This window comes from Delphinus delphis, chromosome 3 (genome assembly GCF_949987515.2).
Source record: "Delphinus delphis chromosome 3, mDelDel1.2, whole genome shotgun sequence".
In the NCBI taxonomy this organism is placed as follows: domain Eukaryota; kingdom Metazoa; phylum Chordata; class Mammalia; order Artiodactyla; family Delphinidae; genus Delphinus; species Delphinus delphis.
Genome location: NC_082685.1, coordinates 111,909,893 through 111,932,397, shown reverse-complemented (window position 1 = coordinate 111,932,397; position 22,505 = coordinate 111,909,893). Strand labels below are relative to the sequence as shown.

The following is a 22,505-nucleotide window of genomic DNA, read 5'->3' as shown; positions in this document are numbered from 1 at the left end:
TGCATATATGTGGAACCTAGAAAAATCGCACAGATGAACTGGTTTGCAGGCAGAAATTGAGACACAGATGTAGAGAACAAACGTATGGACACCAAGGGCGGAAAGCAGCGGCGGGTGCTGGTGGTGGTGTGATGAATTGGGAGATTGGGATTGACATGTATACACTGAAATGTATAAAATGGATGACTAATAAGAACCTGGTGTATAAAAAAAATAAAATTCAAAAAAGAAAAAAATGTTAAAAAAAAGAAAAAAAGCTAAAAAAACAACATAAAACAGGATTATCTCCACTTAAAAGAAATTCCCAAACCAGAAATTCATCCATTTAAAATAAACTCTGATTGCACAACCACTACTATGTAGCACTTAACTAGACATAGTCCAACAGAGGTCAAGTTGGTTCTAAGTTAAAAAATCTAGCTGGAAAAGAAAAAATTTAAACAAAAGGAAACAACTGTTTTCTTTAGCTCGACAATGCAGCCTTCAAACTGTCACTAGAATTCCTTTGCTTTACTTAGATAATTCAATAAACAGACACAATGTCTATAGAATTCCAAATTTCTCAAAAGGACATTAAAGACCCCCTGGCTGTATTTCTCATTATACACTCCATGCTTTTTTGTTTGTTTGTTTTTGTTTTTGTTTTGGCTGTGTTGGGTCTTCGTTGCTGCTCGCAGGCTTTCTCTAGTTAGGGCGAGTGGGAGCTACTCTTCGTTGTGGTGCGCAGGCTTCTTATTGTGGTGGCTTTTCTGTGGAGCACACAGGCTCTAGGCACGCGGGCTTCAATAGTTGTGGCACGTGGGCTCAGTAGTTGTGGCTCCCGGGCTCTAGAGTGCAGGCTCAGTAGTTGTGGCACATGGGCTTAGTTGCTCCCCGGCATGTGGGATCTTCCTGGACCAGGGCTGGAACCCGTGAGCCTTGCATTGGCAGGTGGATTCTTAACCACTGTGCCACCAGGGAAGCCCCAACACTCCATGCTTTTTACACATCTATCATAATGTCCATAAAATGTCCCAAGTATATCCAACTCATTTCCTAAATGGAGATTTTTATCTTATTTCTTTTGCTAAGAGAACATGATTCCCCTTCCCAATCCTCAACGCCTCATCTTGACCACTCACTCAAGATCTACTTCAAATGTCATTTCTTCCAGGAAGCCTTCCTCAACTCACCCAGCAGAATTTTAAACTGATTTCTTATCCAAATAACTATAACCGAAATAGTTGTATCTTGATGACAATATACATCTACGTAATGTTTTACAGTTGAGCTGCTTGCACAATAGTATCTCTTTCGGAAATATATGAGAATAACATCCCCAAAAGTTTTCTAAAGATAAGAGCTTACAATTGAACCATTTTCCTGTTTCTTTAAACCAATAGCTACAGCCACTCCTGAAGTTTTTGACATAAATATGAAAAAGCTCATGTTCCTAAGGAAACTATCAGAAGTCTATCTGCTAGGTGTGAACACTCACATCTGCAGATCTGATTCTTAGACTGAAAGTATGACCAAAAGCCTTTGTTAACAACAATGACAATAAAAACAAAAAGCAGGCAGTCCTTTCCTTATTAAAACATGAAAGGCTAGCCATCTCCAGTGACTGTTTTCCAGCTTTCTGCATTATTTAAGTGTTAGCAGTGGGATTATTTATGTGATGGGAATTTTAAAGAAAGTAGAGTATTCCATAAATCAGCTTATATAAGAAGTAATTTACCAATTCTCCTACTCAGGTCAAATAAAATTTAAGCCAATGGAATGTCAGAAGATCTGGGTTTTAGTTCTAATTCTTGACTACCTTGTAATGTGATCTTGGGTAAGCTGCTTAATTTCTCTGGGTCTCAGGTTCAACATCTGTAAAATGAGGGGGCTGGACTAGATGATCCCTAGGGTATGTTGCAGCTCAAAAATGGAAAGGAAGAAACGCATCTTAAATTCATTTTATTAATAGTGGAAATCAAACCATCAGCAGAGACTGATAATTTTTTCTATTTATTTACAAAGCTGATAAATAATATTCTGAAACTGACCCTAAAATGCTTAGTTGGGTTTTCAGTCAATAAATCTAGCACTTAAAGTTTAACTATCAATTTCTCTTCTCTTTACTGATATATCTTTCATCCTTAGGTCTCAAAAGTTGCCATAAAATTTCTTGTTTCTATGCAATTCATGATATAATTCATCCCACTCTGGTGTTTCAACAATTTAACGGTTCTAATTGCCTTATTATCTGCTCTGGTGCAGTAGTAAAGCCTCTGAACATTTCATTTACCTTACCAACAAGAAATCCCATATATCTCAGCCTTAAGGATATTACCTCTACCTCTTGGATGAGCAGAGGCATGAAGAACTTAAGCTCTCTGGAAAACCAATATAATCTATCACTATTTAACTGTTTGTCAATGTTTATGCCTGTCTCAACTCACATTTAATGGGGCTTTTTATTGTTATTTTCCACTATAAAATTTTGAAGACACCTAAATGTCACTAATTCCCTTCTAAGTTTAGCATGTCTATTGCAATGTTACTTACCTGGGAGACATAGTAACATGATACAAATGAATGCTATGGAATTAGGCAGACTAACTCCAAATCTTAGTTCTGACCTTTGCTATTTATATGACCTTAAGCAAGTTACTTGCCTCTTTGAGGCTGTTTCCCCAAGTAAAATAGGAAGACTAACTACTCTACAATACTGTAGTGAATATAAAGTAAGTACAGTTCCTGGTCTGATGCTGCACACGTAACAAGTATTCAGTAACTGTTACTCATGTCCTTCCCATACCAAGTGCTCCCACTTGGCTGTGATTCTGTTTGTTGAGCTGGCCAGTTTGAAAATAGATTTTAGTCACTAGCTGCTTCTATAGGAGTGTTTCCAAATGGCTGGTTGTAACCCATTAGTCAGGGTTCTAATCCATGACTCCTGAAATCAATTCAGTGGGTTTTGGTCAGCACTGTTTTAATGGAAGAGAACAGAATGGAACTGGAAATATCAGAATACATTATAAGTGCTAAAAATAGGAATACTTCATTAAACTTTTGTTCCAGTTTTATAAATGTGTGTGTGTGTACTGTGCCATGATGAAAAAAAAAGTCTATTTCTTACTCTGGGTTGGATCAAAAAAGTTTGAAGTACACTGCTCTATAGAGAAGGTCAGTTATCTTTAGTTGGATCACTTCCCTTCCCTGCCCATCTTTTCCAGGGAATGTCCTACTAAGACCAGCATTTCAGTATCTCAAAGTCAAGAAGCCCACCAGCACTACTCCCCTACAGAAAACAGTTATATATATATATTCCTGAGGCTACCTACATTGTTAATAAGACCAAGAGGCAGAAGTGATACCCTTAGAAATACTTTTCTTAACTACTCATCAAATCCTTTCATATTTTGCTTCTTTTGAAACACAGTAGCAAGTAAAAGGCTCCTTGGGGGCCTTAAAAAAATAAAAATAAAAACAGATACTAAAGAAAGTTACAACCAGAAACCCAGTTATTCAAATAAGAATTCAACATTAAAATCTAAAATGTATTCCATAACCACAACCCCTTCAGTAAAATACATTAATCTTTTGGGGAGAATATTTTATCTTTTAAAGCAGATCCAATTTTTTTCTTTCATTGTTAATTTTTTTTAAACACTTATTGTAGTTGATTTACAATGTTGTGTTAGTTTCAGGTGTACAGCAAAGTGAACCTGTTATACATATAATATCCACTTTTTTTTTTTTCTAAGATTCTTTTCCCATATAGGCCATTACAGAGTAGTGAGTAGAGTTCCCTGTGCTATATGGCACGTTCTTCCTAGTTATCTATTTTATATATAGTCATGTGTATATGTCAATCCCAATCTCCCAATTTATCCCTCCTTTCCCTTATCCCCTGGTAACCATAAGTTTGTTTTCTACATCCATGACTCTACTTCTGCTTTGTAAATAAGTTCATTTGTATCCAGTTTTTTAAAGATTCCACATATAAGTGATATCATATGATATTTGTCTTTCTCTGACTTACTTCACTCAGTATGATAATCTCTAGGTCCATCCATGTTGCTGCAAATGGCATTATTTTGTTCTTTTTTATGGCCGAGTAATATTCCATTGTATATATGTACCACATCTTCTTTATCTATTCCTCTGGTGATGGACATTTAGGTTGCTTCCATGTCCTGGCTATTGTAAATAGTGCTGCAATGAACATTTGGGTGCATGTATCTTTTTGAATTATGTTTTTCTCTCTAGATATATGCCCAGGAGTGGGATTGCTGGGTCATATGGTAGCTCTATTTTCAGTTTTTTAAGGAACTTCCATACTGTTCTCCATACTGGCAGTACAATTTACATTCTTACCAACAGTGTAGGAGGGTTCCCTTTTCTCCACACCCTCTCCAGCATTTATTGTTTGTAGATTTTTTGATGATGGCCATTCTGACTGGTGTGAGGTGATACCTCATTGTAGTTTTGATCTGCATTTCTCAAATAATTAGTGATGTTGAGCATCTTTTCACATGCTTTTTGGTCATCTGTGTGTCTTCTCTATGTCTATTTAGATAATAGACATGTCTATTAGATAAGAGAAATGTCTATTTAGATCTTCTGCCCATTTTTTGATTGGGTTATCTGTTTTTCTGATATTGAGCTCATGAGCTGTTTGTATATTTTGGAGATTAATCCCTTGTTGGTTGCTTCATTTGCAAATATTTTCTCCCATTCTAAGGGTTGTCTTTTTGTTTTATGGTTTCCTTTGCTGTGCAAAAGCTTTTAAGTTTAATTAGATCCCATTTGTTTATCTTTGTTATTATTTTCATTACTCTGGGAGGTGGGTCAAAAAGATCTTGCTGCTTTTTTCCAATGGTGGGAAGGAGGTGGGCCTGGCTCCGCACGGCCTTGGGGCCAGAGCCCAGGTCCCTGCCCGCCCCAGCGCCGGCCTCCAGCCAAGCCCTGCGCCTCCGTCCTAGGTCACAGTGGCCGGCGGTGCGCCCAGGTCCGCAGGACAGGCGGGCACAGAGGTTGCTTGTGTTGGGGTTGGGGGTACGGCGAGGTTCCGGCATCTCCGCAGAGCATTGCAGGTCCGGGCCTGGGGGCACCACAGCTTGCTATTCTCTCTGCACTTTCCTGGCTCTGAAGCCTCGAGAACACAGCTAGGCATCAGTAGTTTAATGCAGAGTTTGCCTGCTGGGAACTAGAGGCCTGCTGGGGTCTCAGTTCTTGACTGGCCCCGGAACATGAGGTTGCCAGGCATGTGATGGCAGCAGGTAGGAGTGAGCTGCTGGTGCAGTGATGAGCAGGAAAGGAAGGACAATAGCTGTTGGCCTGTGAACCTAGGCAAGAATGACCAGCCAACACAATCCAGACCAAGGTCCGTGGGCCCAGCTCAGTCCTGTGTGGCTGGTCAGTGGAATAGACCTGCAGGTGTGGCTCTTGTCACTCTAAGACTGGCTTCAGGACAGATCCTGCTGATGAGCCCAGGGCACCGCCCTCAGTTCTCCAGGAGAGTGCACCTGAGTGGAGCCAAGGGGGTGTGCCCAACTCACAGCACAGCGGCCACACACGTCCAGTCTGCTTGCAAGGGCAGTGGAGAGCCGGGGGAAGTCATGGCCTTGGGAGTGTCCTCTGATGAAAAAGAACCTGCAGGCTTATAAAATAACTTTTGTGTGAAACGTTGGTGTGTTGAAAAGCAGTTCTGTGTGCTTTTCTCCTTGGTGTGGATCAGCAGTGCTGAGGCAGCAGGCGTGACACAGAAGTGTGAGCAGAGATGGTCTGGAATTCCCAAACTCCAGGGAAACTAAAGGCGATAGCCAGCCTAGTGAAGAGGACAGGAGTTGGGGGCCGGTGGCGGTGGGGCAGGAAGGCGCCCGAAGGCAGCAGTGTCCCACCTGTGGTGGCGGCAGCCCAGCAGGTGCCCCTTGTCGCAGGGACCTAATCCTGGCTCCAGCCGGGTGGTCAGCGGAGCTGCAAGGTCTTCTGGGTGAGGAGACCCCACAGTCCTGAGCTGTTCTTTGCTGTGTTTGGTCATCTCCCCCCATCCAAGGGGAGAAATCTAGATGAGGTTTAAGAATTAGTGCTTTAAGAATGTGGATCTCGTAGTTGAGATCTTGGAACACATGTTTTCAGCACAAGGTGTTAAGGTGAATGGAAGAATTTAACGCCTTTTCAAGGAGTGTATCTCCATGTGGGCAGAACTAGAGAATAAATGGGTCTTAAATTAAAAAATTTTAAAAAAAGATCTTGCTGTGATTTATGTCAAAGAGTGTTCTGCTTATGTTTTCCTCTGAGAGCTTTATAGGGTCTGACCTTACATTTTAGGTCTTTAATCCATTTTGAGTTTATTCTTGTGTATGGTGTTAGGGAGTATTCTAATTTCATTCTTTTACATGTAGCTGTCCAGTTTTCCCAGCACCACTCATTGAATAGACTGTCTTTTCTCCATTGTATAGTCTTGCCTACTTTGTCATAGATTAGGTGGCCATAGGTGCGTGAGTTTATCTCTGGGCTTTCTATCCTGTTCCATTGATTTATATTTCTGTTTTTGTGCCAGTACCATACTGTTTCGAATACTGAAGCTTTGTAGTATAGTTAAAGCAGATCTAAGTTAAATGGAAGTTGGGGGAGGGCTGTTAGGGAAGGCTTTTTCAAGAAAATAATGTCAAAGTTAGCATTTGATGAATGAGTAAGAATTAGCAAAGAAGAGGGAAAGGGTATATGACAGGAGTAGCAAGCAGGGTGGCAGCATTTTAGGTACCAAGAAGAGCACAAAAGATTCTAAAGTGAGAGAGAATATGGAAAGTTGGTTTGAAAATTAAGTAAGGCTGATTCATTCGGCGTGGAGAAGAGCAGCAAAAGATAAACAAGAGAGTAAGGGCCCAGAACATAACCTTATAAGGTCATACTAAAGAATCTGGATTTTTCCTAAGTGTATTTAACAGACTTATCAGGTGAGTGACCTACTCAATCATATTTACCTTTTAAAAAGATTATAAAAAAAAATCACTGTGACTGCAACATGGACAATGTAATAGAGAGGGGCAGGGCTAGGGCCACGCAGATAAGGGGAGTGTGATTGTAATACAGGAGAAAAATGGTTGTGGTCTACTCAAGAGTGGTAGCTGTGGGAATGAAGAGATATAGATAAAATTGATTATTTTAACCAGGGTGAATAATGGATGTGGGAAGATAAGGGAGCTGGAGAATCCAAAGGTAACTGGGCAGATGGTGGTGTGGTAGTGCCAGTGCCTGAGATAAGGAGACCAGGAAGAGTGTGGGAAAGAGAAAATATAAAATTAGGACCTTATTATACTGGAGGTGCCTATGTGACATTAAAGTGGAAATGTCCAGAAGTACCCAGACCTAGAGTTCAAAAGGAAGATATATATGAGGGAATCAGGAACATACTGATGTAACTGGGGTCATAGGAGTGAAGGAGGCTGCTCATTGGAGTGTTTACAAAGTGAAAAGGGAAAAAGGCCCCAGGTAGAGCCCCAGAGAACATTTGAGAGAGGGTAAGCTACACTAATGCAAGAAGTATTGACACAACTGTCTTTTGTTAAAATTGGTGTATAACTGACATATAATATCATTATATTAGTTCGGGTGTACAACATAACGATTCGACATTTATATGTATTGCAAAATGATCCCCACAATGCCCATCACCATACAGAGTTACAAAAATTTTTTTATTGTGATGAGAAATTTTCTGTCTTATTTACCACTATATCCCTGTCATGCAGACAGTATATGTCATATATCAGTGGCTCAATCAATTTCTGTTACATAAATAACAAAGGAAGAAAAAAACAAAAATAAGACTGAGAAGGAGTAAAGAGGGGAAGACCAGAGTACTGGTCTTCTGAAGGGAAGTAAAGAAGGGAAACCAGAGTACTGCAGTATCACTGTAGCCAAGGAAAGAAAGTAGGATAGAAAGCTTTTCAAGGAGGGGAAAGTAATTCTGTCAACGGCTGCTAGTAAGTAAAGATAAAGACTGTTAGATATTATGAGTGACCTTTGTTTCACTGCTGATGAACTCTTCCGAGAAGTCTGGCTCCTAGGGAGGGAAATGAGATAAAGGGTTTTTTGCTGTTGATTCTTTAAGATATTAGTGACTTCAGCATGTTTGAATACTTTTGGGAATAAACTTGAAAAGAGATTAAAGAGAAAAGACAAACACTTAACAAAGGGATGGGATTCGGTACACAGATAGAATGATGCCTTTAAATAAAAGGTTAAGATCTTTGATTCTAAGAGGAAGTAATGAGTACAGTAAGAATAAAGATGCATGTAAATCTCTAGGTTTGATGGCGCTTGGGACACAAAGAGCATGTGATTCTATCATTAGCCAGGGAAGACTTCAGGAAAGAAGTAATGATTAAGAAGAGACCTAAAAATTGAGGACTAAGTAAGTATTATTCAAAGCAGTATGCTGGGGAATGTTCTAGTCAGAGGAAACTGCATATTTAGAAAAGGGCTGAAGGGAGATTTTATATTAAATAATTGATATATTTACCAATCCTAAAAACATAGACTAGGGAAGTTAGCTTGAGCCTGGATTTAACCCTTGGCTAAACTTCCTTTACTCCTCAGGCTGCTGCTGATAAAGTTCAGGGAATACTTTCTACCCTGAGAGGCCACTCTAGTTATCCCAATCAGTACTCTCTCTAACAATTATGGATTAGAAATATTTGAAGAACTGAGCACTGATTCATCAGCCTGTCATTCAGCTATGAATCAAACACTTTTTGAGTAACTACTAAGTTCAAGGCACCATCCTGCATTCTGAAGACTGCAAAGAGAATAAAGCATGTTGTGTCACTCTCAAGGAGCTTAAGTCCCTTCATGGATAGAATAAGTGAAATGTTACCTGAGGCCCAGAGCCCAAAGCAAATATTTACTCCTTCTTTCTACCCCTTATTCCCCATCTTTCTGTTGTCTTATGTCTCTTCCATCTACATATCTCTCACTGATCTCTCCCCTTCTTCTCCCAACCTTGCTGGTCATAAAATTAAAGTGTAGAAAAATTTTAATATTTATTCTATTTAGTAAACTGTTTCATATTTCTAAGACCTTTAAACAAAAATCAGGTAATGTCAACATTTTATATTCTAAAGAAAAGAAAATAAACTAAGTTATTTCTGTAAAAGGTCCTCAATGATTTTTTTCCCTGTATGTCATTGGTCTCCAAGAAAATACAGAAGACATTTGGGGACTTAACATTTGAGGACTTAACTCTCAGTAAATACCCCAAAATGTTCATGTAATAGAATTTTAATTTTGCTGAAATACAGTTATGGTTATGAGCTGTGGTATTCAGGAACAAGTCACCAATATGGTGAATGAGTCTGACAACTGTCCAGAATCCAATCTCAGCGCAGCTGTTCTGTTCTTTCTTTTGTCTGTGTGTGTGATATAACTCTAGTAAATGAACTAACCACAAACCAACAAAAACCCATTTTGTTTCTTTGAGGAAAAAGAGCCAGAAAAGAAAGTCAATTGCTATTGGCAGTGATAACAGTAAGTAAAGGAATCTAAGAAAATTACTGCGTTTGCAAATGTGGGGGATTTGAAAAGATCTTGGAACACATTCCTTAACAAAACATAAACTGTCTATTGTATTTTCCTCCACTTCCATGCCATTTTCTAGCAACATGACAAATAATAGCTGGAAAATTAATTGGTCTGAGACCTGGAATAACTATCAGAGTTCTTAAAGATTTGATAATCAACTACAGAATTAAGGTATTTAATCACACCATTAGACTCAAAAGACTAGCTAGGAAAAATAAATGCCAGAGTCAAAAGTTATTGCCTTACTAAAGGATAGCATGTTAACGGTTAGAGGCATGGACTAAGAAACCTAAACCCTAGATTGGAGAGCCTCTATTTTGCCTCTTAATATCTGTGTACCCTTTTGAAAGTCACTTAATTTCTGTTAGCCAGGTCCTTGGAGAAGCAGACACTAAGATGGGATAAAACTTGCGAGGATTCTGTCAGTGCAAATATCCATGAGACAGAAAATGGGAAGGGAGCTGGAGAAGGTTGGGAGGGTCATCAGACCATGATGCAAGTCTGAGCCTGAATGAAAGAAAGAGTGAGGACAGGTTAGAAGGAAGCATCCTAGACTGCCATACAGTTTTAGGAAGGTTTGGCAAGGCCACTGGGGAGTCCTCAGGCCAAAGGTGGCTGTTACGGGAATCCCATGTCCCTCAGGAAAAGGTCTGTCTGCCACTAGCTGTCAGCAGCTCATGGGAAGCAAGGCTTTGGGAAAAATGTAGTAACAGATTTCACAGTCCAGTAGCAGGGGCCCTTGGTTAATTATACTCCCTGCATGTGGAAGTCTTCAAGTTCCATTCTCACGGCTACCACAACCTCTTCTGATTTTCATAAATTCTCTATTTTTGTCCTTCCTACTTTACAAGTTGTCCCAAATATCATGATAGGCACTAGGGATATAATGGTGAAAAAAGAGCAACACGGTCTCTGCCCTCAGAGAACATACACTCTAATGGAAAGATCCAGAGAAGCAAAGAGGCAATTAAATACTGTGTGGATTAGTCAGACTGTCACTCACCTACAAATCTAGACTTCTTAGTATGACATACACAACTGTATCCTAAATTATTTTATCAACCATTCTCTTACTATCTCCTCAGTACCCACATACCCTAGATGCTCCAGCCATCACAAACGTTTTTACTCACCCCTGAATATAATATACTGATTCACACCTCCATGCTTTTATACATATAGTTCTATCTAGAATGTGACTTCTGCAAGATCCCACTCAAATGTCAGTTGTCATAAGCCTCCTCTAACCCTAGAGCACTGGTTCTCAACAAGGACAATTTTATTCCCTACCTACCAGTGGAGCATTTGACAATGTCTGGAGACCATTTTGGTTGCCACAAGTGTGTGTGCATGTGTGTGTTGGGGGGAGGGGTGGAGAGGGAAGGTGAGCTACTGACATCTAGTGGGTAGAGGCCAGGCTTACTGCTGAACACCCTACAATATAAAGGAAAGCCTTCGCCCAGTCCCCAACAAAGAATTACCCAGGGCAAAATGTCAAAAGTGTAAAGGTTGAAAAACTCTGTCCTAGATGCAGTTTGTCATAACCTGGTCTGGGTTCATGAAGCATTCTGACCTTACTCACAAGGCCTTTGTCTTTCTCTGAAACCATAAGCTCCTATAAAACAGAAGGTGATATTCATCTTTCATATCCAATGACCTCACATGGTCTCGTCACTTTTACAAATTTGTCAAAGTAAAATAAAGGTATAAGTCAGTGCACTGGTGGTACTCAACAGGTGATCTCATCCTGGCTCTACCACTTCCTAGCTGTTTATCTTTGGGAAAATTATTTAAACTCAATTTCTTCATCTGTAAAATGGGGCTCACTGCAATTATTTCATGTACAGATTATGAGGGTGAAGTGACACATACATGAAATGCTTAGCTATGTATGACACATAGTGAAAGCTCAAAAAATATCAACATTGCTGTTCCCATGACCTTTTAGGTTGTCAAAAGAAGCAAAGGGAAGCTAAAGATGGGAGCAGGAGGTAGTGAGAAGAAATTTTAGAAGCAAAAAACATTAGTATTCAGCAAGTCAATTTTAAAAGTGATATATGTCTGCCTTTCCCTTTTCAGCGTTTTTCTCATCACTCATTGGGTTTAAGGTAGTACTTTAATATTTATTTGTAATTCAGAGCAATGCTATAATACTTATTTTAATTCAAAATACTGTCCTTCCTACTAAAATGAATTTAATTTAGGTCACAAACTTAGTTTATCTAAGGGCAGTAGCACTGTATTCTAAATGAAGTATCACTAATTTCACAATTTTATACATCAAATAAGGAAGACACTGGTCTGAATTTTCACAATGAGTATAAACCTGAACATCTGATATTATGTGATGTTAAGCTACGATATATCATGCGTTATGTGTTAAACAGCACTTATGAATGTTCATTCAAGTGAAAACTGGTGATGGTGTGAGAAGTTGATTTTGGCAAAAATTGCATAACAAAGTTCTGGTGAACAGTGGTTAATGTTTAGCATAGAGCCGTGCACATAGTACATGTTCAATAAATAGCTACTGAAATAAATCCAATGAAGGAATCCTCAGAACTGGGAAAATTTATGACAGTCCAGATTGGCAATAGTATTAGTACCTGACAGAGTGGTTCCAGTTATCAATTCTCACATCTTCTCTCACCAAAACTGCTCAAATCTGTTTATTGGAAAATATTTTTCTCATGAGAAGAAAGGGACTTTCAAGGGCTGTAGCAGCCAGTTAAAACTGCAAGAAAGGTAAGCTTCTATATGCCTGCTGCTAGGGAAAGAACTGGCTGTTGATGTCTTCAAATTTACTGGCCACCTCTTGTTCCAATGGTAGTAAAACCTGCATATGAAGAGTGAATGGGTTTTTTTTGTTTTGGCTGCATTGGGTCTCTGCTGCTGCGCGAGGGCTTTCTCTAGTTGCGGCGAGCGGGGGTTACTCTTCGTTGTGGTGTGCGGGCTTCTCTTGTTGCAGAGCATGGGCTCTAGGCATGCTGGTCTCAGCAGTTGCAGCATGCGCACTTAGTAGTTCTGGCCAGCAGGTTCTAGAGCGCAGGCTCAGTAGTTGTGGCGCATGGGCTTGGCTGCTCTGCAGCATATGGGATCTTCCCCGATCAGGAACCGAACCCGTGTCCCCTGCACTGGCAGGTGGATTCTTAACCATTGTGCCACCAGGGAAGTCCCGAAGAGTGAATGGTTTTTGTCCACTTGGTTCCCAACAGAGAATTTCAGCCTTTAGAAGCATCTCAAACTTGCCACTCAAGACCTATTTCAATATTTCTAATTTATGAAACCAAAATTTCAGCCAAGTGGAACATTAAACTGGAGAATACATTTCAAAAATAAGATGGAAAAAAAGGATTTACCTTATTTTACTTTTACAGAAAACATCTATTCCAGAAGAAAGGATTGATTGGTATTAATAATATGCACTTGACCTTTACAAAAAAAAACTATTCCTAGCAAAAAAACTATGCCCCGATACAACCTTCAGTAATAAACTTAACTCCTATGCCTAAACCTACTTTCAGATATTAACTTGGTAGTCATAATAATAAATCCACAAACTGTAAAAAGCAAACTCTCATAAATATGTTTCATTTTTTTTCTTGGTTTTGAACTGGCATGAGAAATAATAGAAATTCACTTTGCATATATATCATTCATTCCTGTGGTCACAAAAAAATGTACCATCCAGGGGCTTCCCTGGTGTCGCAGTGGTTGAGAGTCCACCTGCCGATGCAGGGAACACGGGTTTGTTTCCCGGTCCAGAAGGGTCCCACATGCTGTGGAGCAGTTGGGCCCGTGAGCCATGGCCGCTGAGCCTGCATGTCCGGAGCCTGTGCTCCACAACAGGAGAGGCCACAACAGTGAGAGGCCTGCGTACCGCAAAAAAACAAAACAAAACAAAAATGTACCATCCAGACCACAAATTAGGTACTATGCTTTTGTTTTCACTTTAAAGAATTATGAAAGGCCCCAATTTTTGGTGAAGTCTTAATTTATCCAGATTACATACATCGCAACATTATTTAACCCAGTCAATACATTCTTCAACATTTACTTATATCATGCAATCAGCTTCTTCAAGATAAAACTGTTTTGAAAACCAACTCAAATCTCTATTAGCTTTGTATTTGGAATTACTATGAAGCATGAAACATAAAACATCCAAGAACTATTTTCTAATCTCTTCTCTAAAGAAGTACTATTAAAAGCAATGCACCTAAACAAAACTTTATTATTCTAATTCATAGGAAGTCAGCGTTAAAGTTTACTTATATTTTAAAGGAAATTACATTTTTTAAATTCTTCCTTATATATAAATACATATACATATAGGCCAAATCTTTAAGAATAAGATTTATTTCTGGAAAATAACCAACTATTTATAATACTTATAATTTCACAGATATAATACTACTGGAAATTTTCTGAAAAATATCTGGCCTTATTATGTTAAAAACTATCTTAAAATGATCACTTTTACTATATATAATGTTCTCTTTGTCAGCAAAAAATATATCAGCATTTATTACTCCCATATGACTTCTATAAAATATTTTGGTTACAATAATCAAAATGTAATATAAAATAATTTCTTATTACACTAAGAATTTATTTTGAATTTTATTCACTTTTTATACAGCAGATTCTTATTAGTTATCCATTGTACACATATTAGTGTATATATGTCAATCCCAATCAAGCATTCTTAAAGAGTACATAGACTCTAAACTTTCAGAGCAGTTAGCATTCTCAAAAGTATTCTGGAAAATGCACTGAGCTATAAGATCAAATATAGCAAGTGGCTATTACAGTTCACTGATGTATCAAAAGCTTAGAAAATGAATATAATAGTGTTAGTCTTTCTTTAAAAGGCTAATGTCTATTAACAGCTAAAAACAGGGCACAGTAGGGGATTAATACGTTGTTGTCTGAATCACTTTCATCAGTTTAAGTACCTATTAGTCCTTATTAGCAATGTGCTAGCAAGGTGCTATTGGTCTTTTAAAGTCTATTCTGCTTATTCTTAGTCTCTTTGCCCAGATAGATTCTTTGGCAATAGTACTTGAAACATAAAGTTTAGATATGTATTTTCCTTTAGCTTTTTGAATTTAAGATTTGTATTTGAAAAATGTTTTCTCCTTTTAGGACTCTGTTCAAAAGTAATTTAAATTGTTCAGCACATCTGTACACCTAATCTGTTATTATCTTATAATTTTCAACAGTATTAAAGTACTCTCCAAAATTTCTCTTAAGGGGAGATATCAAGATGAATCTTCTCAGAAACCAAAGCAAGTCATGTGCTCTCCTAAGTAAGTACACTAATGCAGAACTGAGTAAGAAAGCAATGTTCAGAAAGTAAAACTGGACTGTTTATTAAACTAACTTAGTTCTAGCATAACCAATAGTTATTCTTTGGGTATCATAAATGTATTGTTTAAAAACTAAAATTCAAATAAAGAACTGAAAAATAACTTATTGTCAAAGTTTACTAAACCTAGTTTCAAGGATCAAACTTTGAATAAAATCTAACAAATTTTTTTTTGTAATAGTTTAGAACAGAAAAGTCATTTTGAGGAATTCACATTTGTGCAATGACCAAGTGTAGTGTAGTAATTTTAGAAAGCTTCCTAGTTCTAGCTCTACCAGTAATCAGCTGGATAATCTGGAGCAAATTATCTCCCTCTCTTGACTGTTTTTGTTGCGGCGGGGGTAGTGTTGGGAAACTGGGAGATAGAGAATCTCTAAGGGGTATTTCATCAGCTCTACAATTTAGTGTTTCAAAAGAAAAAGATTTTCTCGTTTTAGGACTATAGTCAGAAGTGAAATTAATGTAAATTGTTTAGCATACCTGTATGCCTCATCTGTTCTTGTTATTTTCAACAATGTGGAAAGTACTCTCCTATAAAAACTAAACATACTTGGACATTTTCACTTATCCTGTTGAAGTGGTTCAGAGCAAGCCTCCCCAAAATGTGTCACCTTGGCATATGGATTATTTTGAGCTAAAAGGCAATAGAGATCCTGTGGACTCAAGAGAAACTTTTGCCCCTCACTTAACTACCAAGAAGAATTTAAATTGGGGGTCTTTCCCAGAATTAGAATTATTAGCAGAAATAAATTTTATCTGAGTGACCCATCTGTATGGCAGGGCAAACATCTAATTACCAAACATCTGTTCTTATTATCCTGTGAAATGTCCTTCCCCTCTTTGATGCCACAGACCCTTTTCCACTCCTCCTTAGCTCAGGATAGCATATATACAGTTGACCCTTGAGCAACCCAGGTTTGAACCACGAGTCACCTATACATGGATTTTCTTCAATAAATATACCTGTACCTGCCAGTTCCACACCCACAGATTCAAACAATTTTGGATCATGTACTATGTTTATGATTCTCAGTTGGCAGAATCCACAGATGAGAAATCTGCAGATATGGAGGGCCGACTGAGATGAACATTCAAGGATTTTGGCATCTGCAATAAGTCCTAGAACCAATCCCCTGTAGATACTGAGTGACAACTGTACCTCACTTTACCTGTCTTTGAACCTCTCATGTATGTGAGTTTCCTGTATGTACAAAATTTTATTTTATTTTCTCCTATTAATCTGTGTCACATCAATTTGATTATTAGACCAGTCTAAAAAACCTTTGAAGAGTAGAGGAAAATTTTTCCTTTCCAACAATTTTGGCGAGCCAGCCAGGAGATCCCACCCGGTTGGGCACTACTCATTCCCAAGCTGCTGAAGTAGGAAGATTCTGGGACCTCTGACATGAGCCAACAAAAGGTAAGAATTCTTACCACATCAGACACCCGGATCTCTACCTGCAGAGTCTGGTGGAAGAATGGTGGTGAAAGTCTCGTTTTCTCCCTTTCTCAATTTAGATTAGCAGGAAAAAATACTTATGGAACTAGTTCCTTCGGTTTAGCAACTCTTGGTTATTTGGTATGAGTACTCATGGGTTTTGTTGATCCTTTTCCTCCCAGAAATGGTCACTGTTTTCTTGTTCTATGTCTTAAGAGCTTGGCTTTGTGACTAGTGAAAATATTCTCTCTGGTCTCTGCCATCCAGGAGGTGCACTTACCAGGGTGCACCTGGTGGCCAGTTGAATAGACTAGGGTTTGGAAAATCTCTTTGTACTGCCTGTGCCAGTTCTCAAAGGAGTTTGTCCCAGTCCATAAGGGGCCTTTGCCATCTCAACCTTCATGGCTTTCAATGAAGGACTTTACTTTTTAGACTATCTTTGGAAGTGAACTTTCTGAATCTTATAAGGGCTGCATCTTTTTGCACTCTCTTATGGGACACCTCTCTCATCCCCGGTTATGCCATAATAAGAAGGCTTATTGGTTTGAGTCACTATTGAGATTAAATTGACTATATTTGAAGACAAAACTTTTTTTCTTTCAGAGAGAGATCTCTTATCCTAAACAACTGCATACTGAAAGACAAAGTTAAGTGGAAGAAGTATAACAGCTAGCCTTAGGGACTCCCTTAACGAAAGAATAGAAATTAAACTCCACATCCAACATAAATTCCCCCTTCTAAGAATCCAAAGAGTTAAATGCACCATTTTCTGGCACACCTGCTATTTCATGTCTAAGAACTGCAGTTCTGGAAGCTGTAGACATCTTTTTCAAAAGGCCAACATCTTACCAAGCTTATTTTCTGTTCTGAGAACTTGGCCTGGTAACCATCAGGCTGAGGACTCCAAAATATGGCTGGACAGAAATGTGGGTTGAACTCCATTTGCGGCTAGGGTCCTACCAAACTGCTGCCAGCACTCAGGGGAATTACAACCTAGAATTACAATGGCTATTATGAGGAATTGGATCATCCAACTGGATAAGATAATTCAAAAAGTGCACTTAACCTACAGATTGGGAGAAAATATTTGCAAATGATGCAACTGACATGTAGCAACATGGATGGATCTAAAGATTATCATACTAAGTGAAATAAGCCAGACAGAGAAAGACAAACATTATATGATATCACTTATATGTGGAATCTAAAAAGTAATACAAATGAACTTATTTACAAAACAGAAACAGACTCACAGACATAGAAACAAACTTACGGTTACCAAAGGGGAAAGGGGAGGGGGATAAACTAGGAGTATGGGATTAACAGATAGACACCACTATATATAATATAGATGAACAACAGTGATTTACTGTATAGCACAGGGAACTATATTCAATATCTTGTAATAACCTATAATAGAAAAGAATCTGAAAAAGAATATGTGTGTGTATGTGTGTGTATACATATATATATATACACACATATACATATAAATGAAACACTTTGCTGTACACCTGAAACTAATACAACATTGTAAATCAACTATAGTTCAATGAAAAATAAAAAGTGCACTTAAAAGCAAGGGCTTCCAAATCAAATAGAATGGGATACCTATTTAATTGGTATGCAGGAGCCTCAAAAAGACTTCAAAATCCCAAAATAGCTTCACTGAAAGATCTGTTATAAAAGGCTTATGAAAAAATGAAGACATGGGAGCTACCTAAAACAGGAGGACACTGAGACTAACGTTACTCCTAGGGTTCCCCTCTATCCTTCTTTTCCTGAGTACTCATGTTTCACTAATTCTCTATCTGAATTGCCTTTCCACTCTGAAGAGACTATTAAACAGTTACCTTTTAAAGTAAGACCACTTGAGGCTACAGGTGATCCTCTTTAGATATCTTTCATTCCTTAGCCAAAGGCCAAACTAAGGACCATAGTTCAAAAGAATGTCTTAAAGTAGAGAGGATCCTTAAAAGTTTCTGTAAATGGATTACTTTCTGAGATTAGTGGATAATAACATGGGCAGAAAATAAGATGGGGGGCAACTGGTCTGACTGAACTTGTGCCCATAGCTGATATTCAGAGCCTGATAGAAAATTTTTTATGCCTTCTCCCCTAGGTGAAAATAAAACTATGTACCCAGAGAGAAACAAGCAAATTGAGAATAATGTAGGTGGATGGGCGGATCAACCTATGACGTCATTTAAGTTACAACCCAAATCTTTTGAGGACAAATCATTGCAAAACTGGAAATGCTGCTCTAGAGGCCCATTCAAGTTCCACCCATCGCCAAACCTCCCCTATTAACTAAAAATGGCTTGTAACCTCTCTGAGAACTCTTATCCAGACCATCCCCAATACCTCAGAATGAAGGGAAAGAACAGAAACAGAGGCTTTTAAAAAATACACAGTGCTATAGAAACACCCTTGCCCAAAATTTAGTTCAAGGACAAATACAAATCTTAGGTGCCTTCTCACAGATATTTGTTTCTAAAAAAGCTTTAGCCATCTGAGCAGATAAACTTAACTTATTCCAACTGTTATTTATGACTAGTGAGTTTTGTAGTCATACCTGATTCATGGCAAAAAATTTTTTTCATAAGATCTACGTTTCTATCTGTATGTTTATTGTATGTCTATCTATGTATGTTATAGACAAGGTACTTTTTTTTTTAACCTCTGAATGGTATTGCCAAAATTCACTTATAAAAGAGCACTATGTAATTGGCATAAAATCAAACTTTTATAAATTAAGTATTTTTAAATCTCAGAAACACATCAGAAACTAACTCAAATGTTTTTTCAAGTTCCTGTGATCTATGATCATTTTTGGTAAATAAGAGCTAGTTTAAGTTCGTTGGTTTATTAATACAAGCATGTCTTTTAGAGGTATCAACATTAAGTATAATACTTTCATTCTTCCTAGGTTTAAAGTCAAATAAGTTCATGATATCTGTTACAAAATTTGTCAGCCAAAAAAAAAAACTCAGGATGATGACTGACATTGCCTAAGGTCTGATAAAGTTTTTGTAGGTAACCTGAACATGACTGTTAAGAACACATGAATTAAATAAATATAAATGAGGTAAGAGATTTAGGTGAACTTTTTAGTAATGAAAAAGTAATAAAGAACTTTCTTTTATGATTAAAGAGTTTCCCAAATCTCCTCGGTAACTTACACCCTTAAAGTTTTGCTAAATTAAGTTAAATAATGGTTAAGTTAAATTCATTGAATATCTAGGTCATTTCTAAATAAGATAAAACACAGAAAAATTAATTATTAAACATAGGTTTATCTACTTTTGGATTTCTATTACAGAGAAACTAAAGAAAAAAAATGGGTATGAGAAGCAAACATGTCTTCTGCCACAATGAAAGACTGTAATATTTAAAAGGGTACATGTTTCTAGAAATTATGAAATGTATTCATAAATTTGACAATCTAATGCCAGTTTAATAGTTCATAATTGCTTAATTCTTATTTCTCACTAGAAATTAAGGTTTCTAAGGATTAAAAATTCTAGTTAATGTATGTAATTAAGCCTATACATACAATATACAGGAAATAATAGGAGAAACAACTCTGTATGCAAGAAAACTAGGATATGTTTTTGGCCAAGGAGAATATGAGATATGGAGATGTGGTTTTGCTTAGAGAGAGAGAGAGAGAGAGAGAGAGAGGGAGTTTTAACTTGTGTGGTCAAGAAGGCTAAAATAATGAATTTTATTATAAGAGTTATGAAATTAAGCTTAAAAATCAACAGTGTCCTTACTTAAAACTGGAACTTAATTTTTTTCATCTGTTAAAAGGACAAAGTTCTGTTGGACTATTGGTCATCTCCTGATAAGAGATTATGAAAGATTTTTTATCTTTTAAGTAATCTGCCTAGAAAGCCAAGATTTTGTGTATTTTAATTTTGTCTTGATCAGGTCTTTGATTACTTTAGGAAAACTGAGTCCTCAATACTAAAAGAGCTAAATTTTGCTTTCAACTGTGTAACCTTTTGTATTTGCCTTTGTAATCTTGTATTATCACTTTGGTCAAATAGATAATTAAGTATTGTTTCATAATGATCTGTAATCCTATTTAGTCAAGTGTCCAAACCTTTTAATATTTTTGACAAACTTCCCAAAACCAAATACTAAAGTCCTTCTGACCTCTCGCTAAATTTGGGATTTTTCAGAGGGCCCCTAAAACATCTCAAAGGATTTGCTCTTCTTATAAAAAGAGAGATGCTACATTAACTAGGCTTATTTGGTATGTTAAATTACGTGGTAAGCATCGTCAAATAAGTGATGCTAAAACCTTCTTACATTACATTTGTGTAGATCTATGTTATTAACATAATTGCTCCTGAAATAATTAAGAAATTCTTACTGATGTGTCTTGGTATTATGTTATCAGCCATAATTCTAGTTACTATCCTAAAATGTTGAATGTCACAGAAATAACCAAACTTCCTGGTCAATTCCATTATAATGAACTCTCATCAAATCTGTAATAACGTATATTTAAATCATTTGTTATTTACAGTTACTGTTGTACTCTGATGCTTTACAAAAATGTTCCTATAAAAATGTTCCTGTAAAAATGTTTCATCTTCAAGGAGATTCACAGAAAAGACCTGAGAAATACTCTAGAATGCAAGTTTTTGATAAGTTTAGGATCTATATAACATGGAACTGGGTAAAAATTACTAAAACTTTAATAGAAAACTGATTCATAAAGCTGCTAACCTAAGATGAAGATCAACAACAATTAATTACAAGAGACTACATGAGCTAATAAGGATGATAATTTTTATGACTTCTCATGATGGTTCTCTAATGTTTTGTTTTTCAGATATAAGGAAACCTTTCCTCTTAAGCTCACTATGACTTTCAGCAATTTGGTAAATTATACCTTTGGAAGCAGAACTGAATCATTTATTTCTTTCTCCCTATCCGATCCTTCCAGAATTTGGAAACTCGTAGTGAATATTCTTATTTACATGGCAGTATAGTTACTTGCATAAATTCAAAAGGAATCTGCTCTACTTATAACAGGATACAACTGGAAACATTGGTTGTATTGCCAAGGCTTTGGCTGGAATGTCATGTTTGAGAATGTCCATAGACTCAGGTATGACCAAACAGCTTTAAGGAACTAAGACTGACTTTATAGAGACAATAAAGCCCCCTGGAAAAACAGCTTGGTAACTTGCTTACAGGGTTCACAGCAGCCTTACCAGACGAGTCAGGAAGGTCACTTCCTGGCAGGTACAGGTACCTTGGGATTTTGGGGGGCCTCAAGAAGGGAGGAATTCACCCAAGTCTACAGGTATTACATGAGAGTCTTATGACAAGCTCTTGGCTTGGCTTCCTGGGCTTGAGAAGTAATATTTTAAAATTCCTTCTGAGACTCCTTTTTTTTTCTTGTAATAACCTATTCTTTTTTTTTTAATACATCTTTATTGGAGGGTAATTGCTTCACAATGCTGTGTTAGTTTCTGTTGTACAACAAAGTGAATCAGCCACATGCATACAAAAAATACGGAACACTTCATGAATTTGCGTGTCATCCTTGCACAGGGGCCATGCTAATCTTCTCTGTATCATCTCAATTTCAGTATATGTGCTGATGAAGCAAGCACTGAGACTCCTTTTGAAAAAGTTCTAGGAAAGCAGATTTAAAAGAGCCTATATGATCAATTGCTATTATTGCTACACTTATGTAAATAACCAGAACAAGTTTATTGAATTTAGACTTATTTTGCAAACAAGGTACTCTTACTATGGCTACCTTTAGTTAAAATGGAGGTAATTTTAGAGAAAAAATTATGTTTCATTAATACACCTTTGTGAATATTAGATTCTATACTGTTTTTGTTTTTTTTCTTAATTGGGGTATAACTGATTTACAATGTTGTGCTAGTTTCAGGTGTACAGAAAAGTGAATCTGTTATACATATACATATATACACTCTTTTAGATTCTCTGCCCCATACACCATTACAGAGTATTGAGTAGAGTTCCCTGTGCTATACAGAAGGTCCTTATTAGTTATCTATTTCATATATAGTAGTGTGTATATGTCAATCCCAATCTTCCAATTTATCCCTCCCCCCCCATTAGCCTCCAGTAACCATAAGTTTA

General features: G+C 37.3%; 1 protein-coding gene and 1 non-coding gene across 2 annotated transcripts in view; both read right to left on the bottom strand.

The window, feature by feature from the left end:
• TBCA (tubulin folding cofactor A) overlaps nt 1-22,505 on the bottom strand; it is a 103,318-nt gene that overhangs the window by 51,448 nt on the left and 29,365 nt on the right. The window lies entirely within an intron of this gene.
• On the bottom strand, nt 21,897-22,003 carry LOC132423817 (U6 spliceosomal RNA). Its single transcript, XR_009519120.1, has one exon. It is a non-coding gene; the product is annotated as a U6 spliceosomal RNA (small nuclear RNA).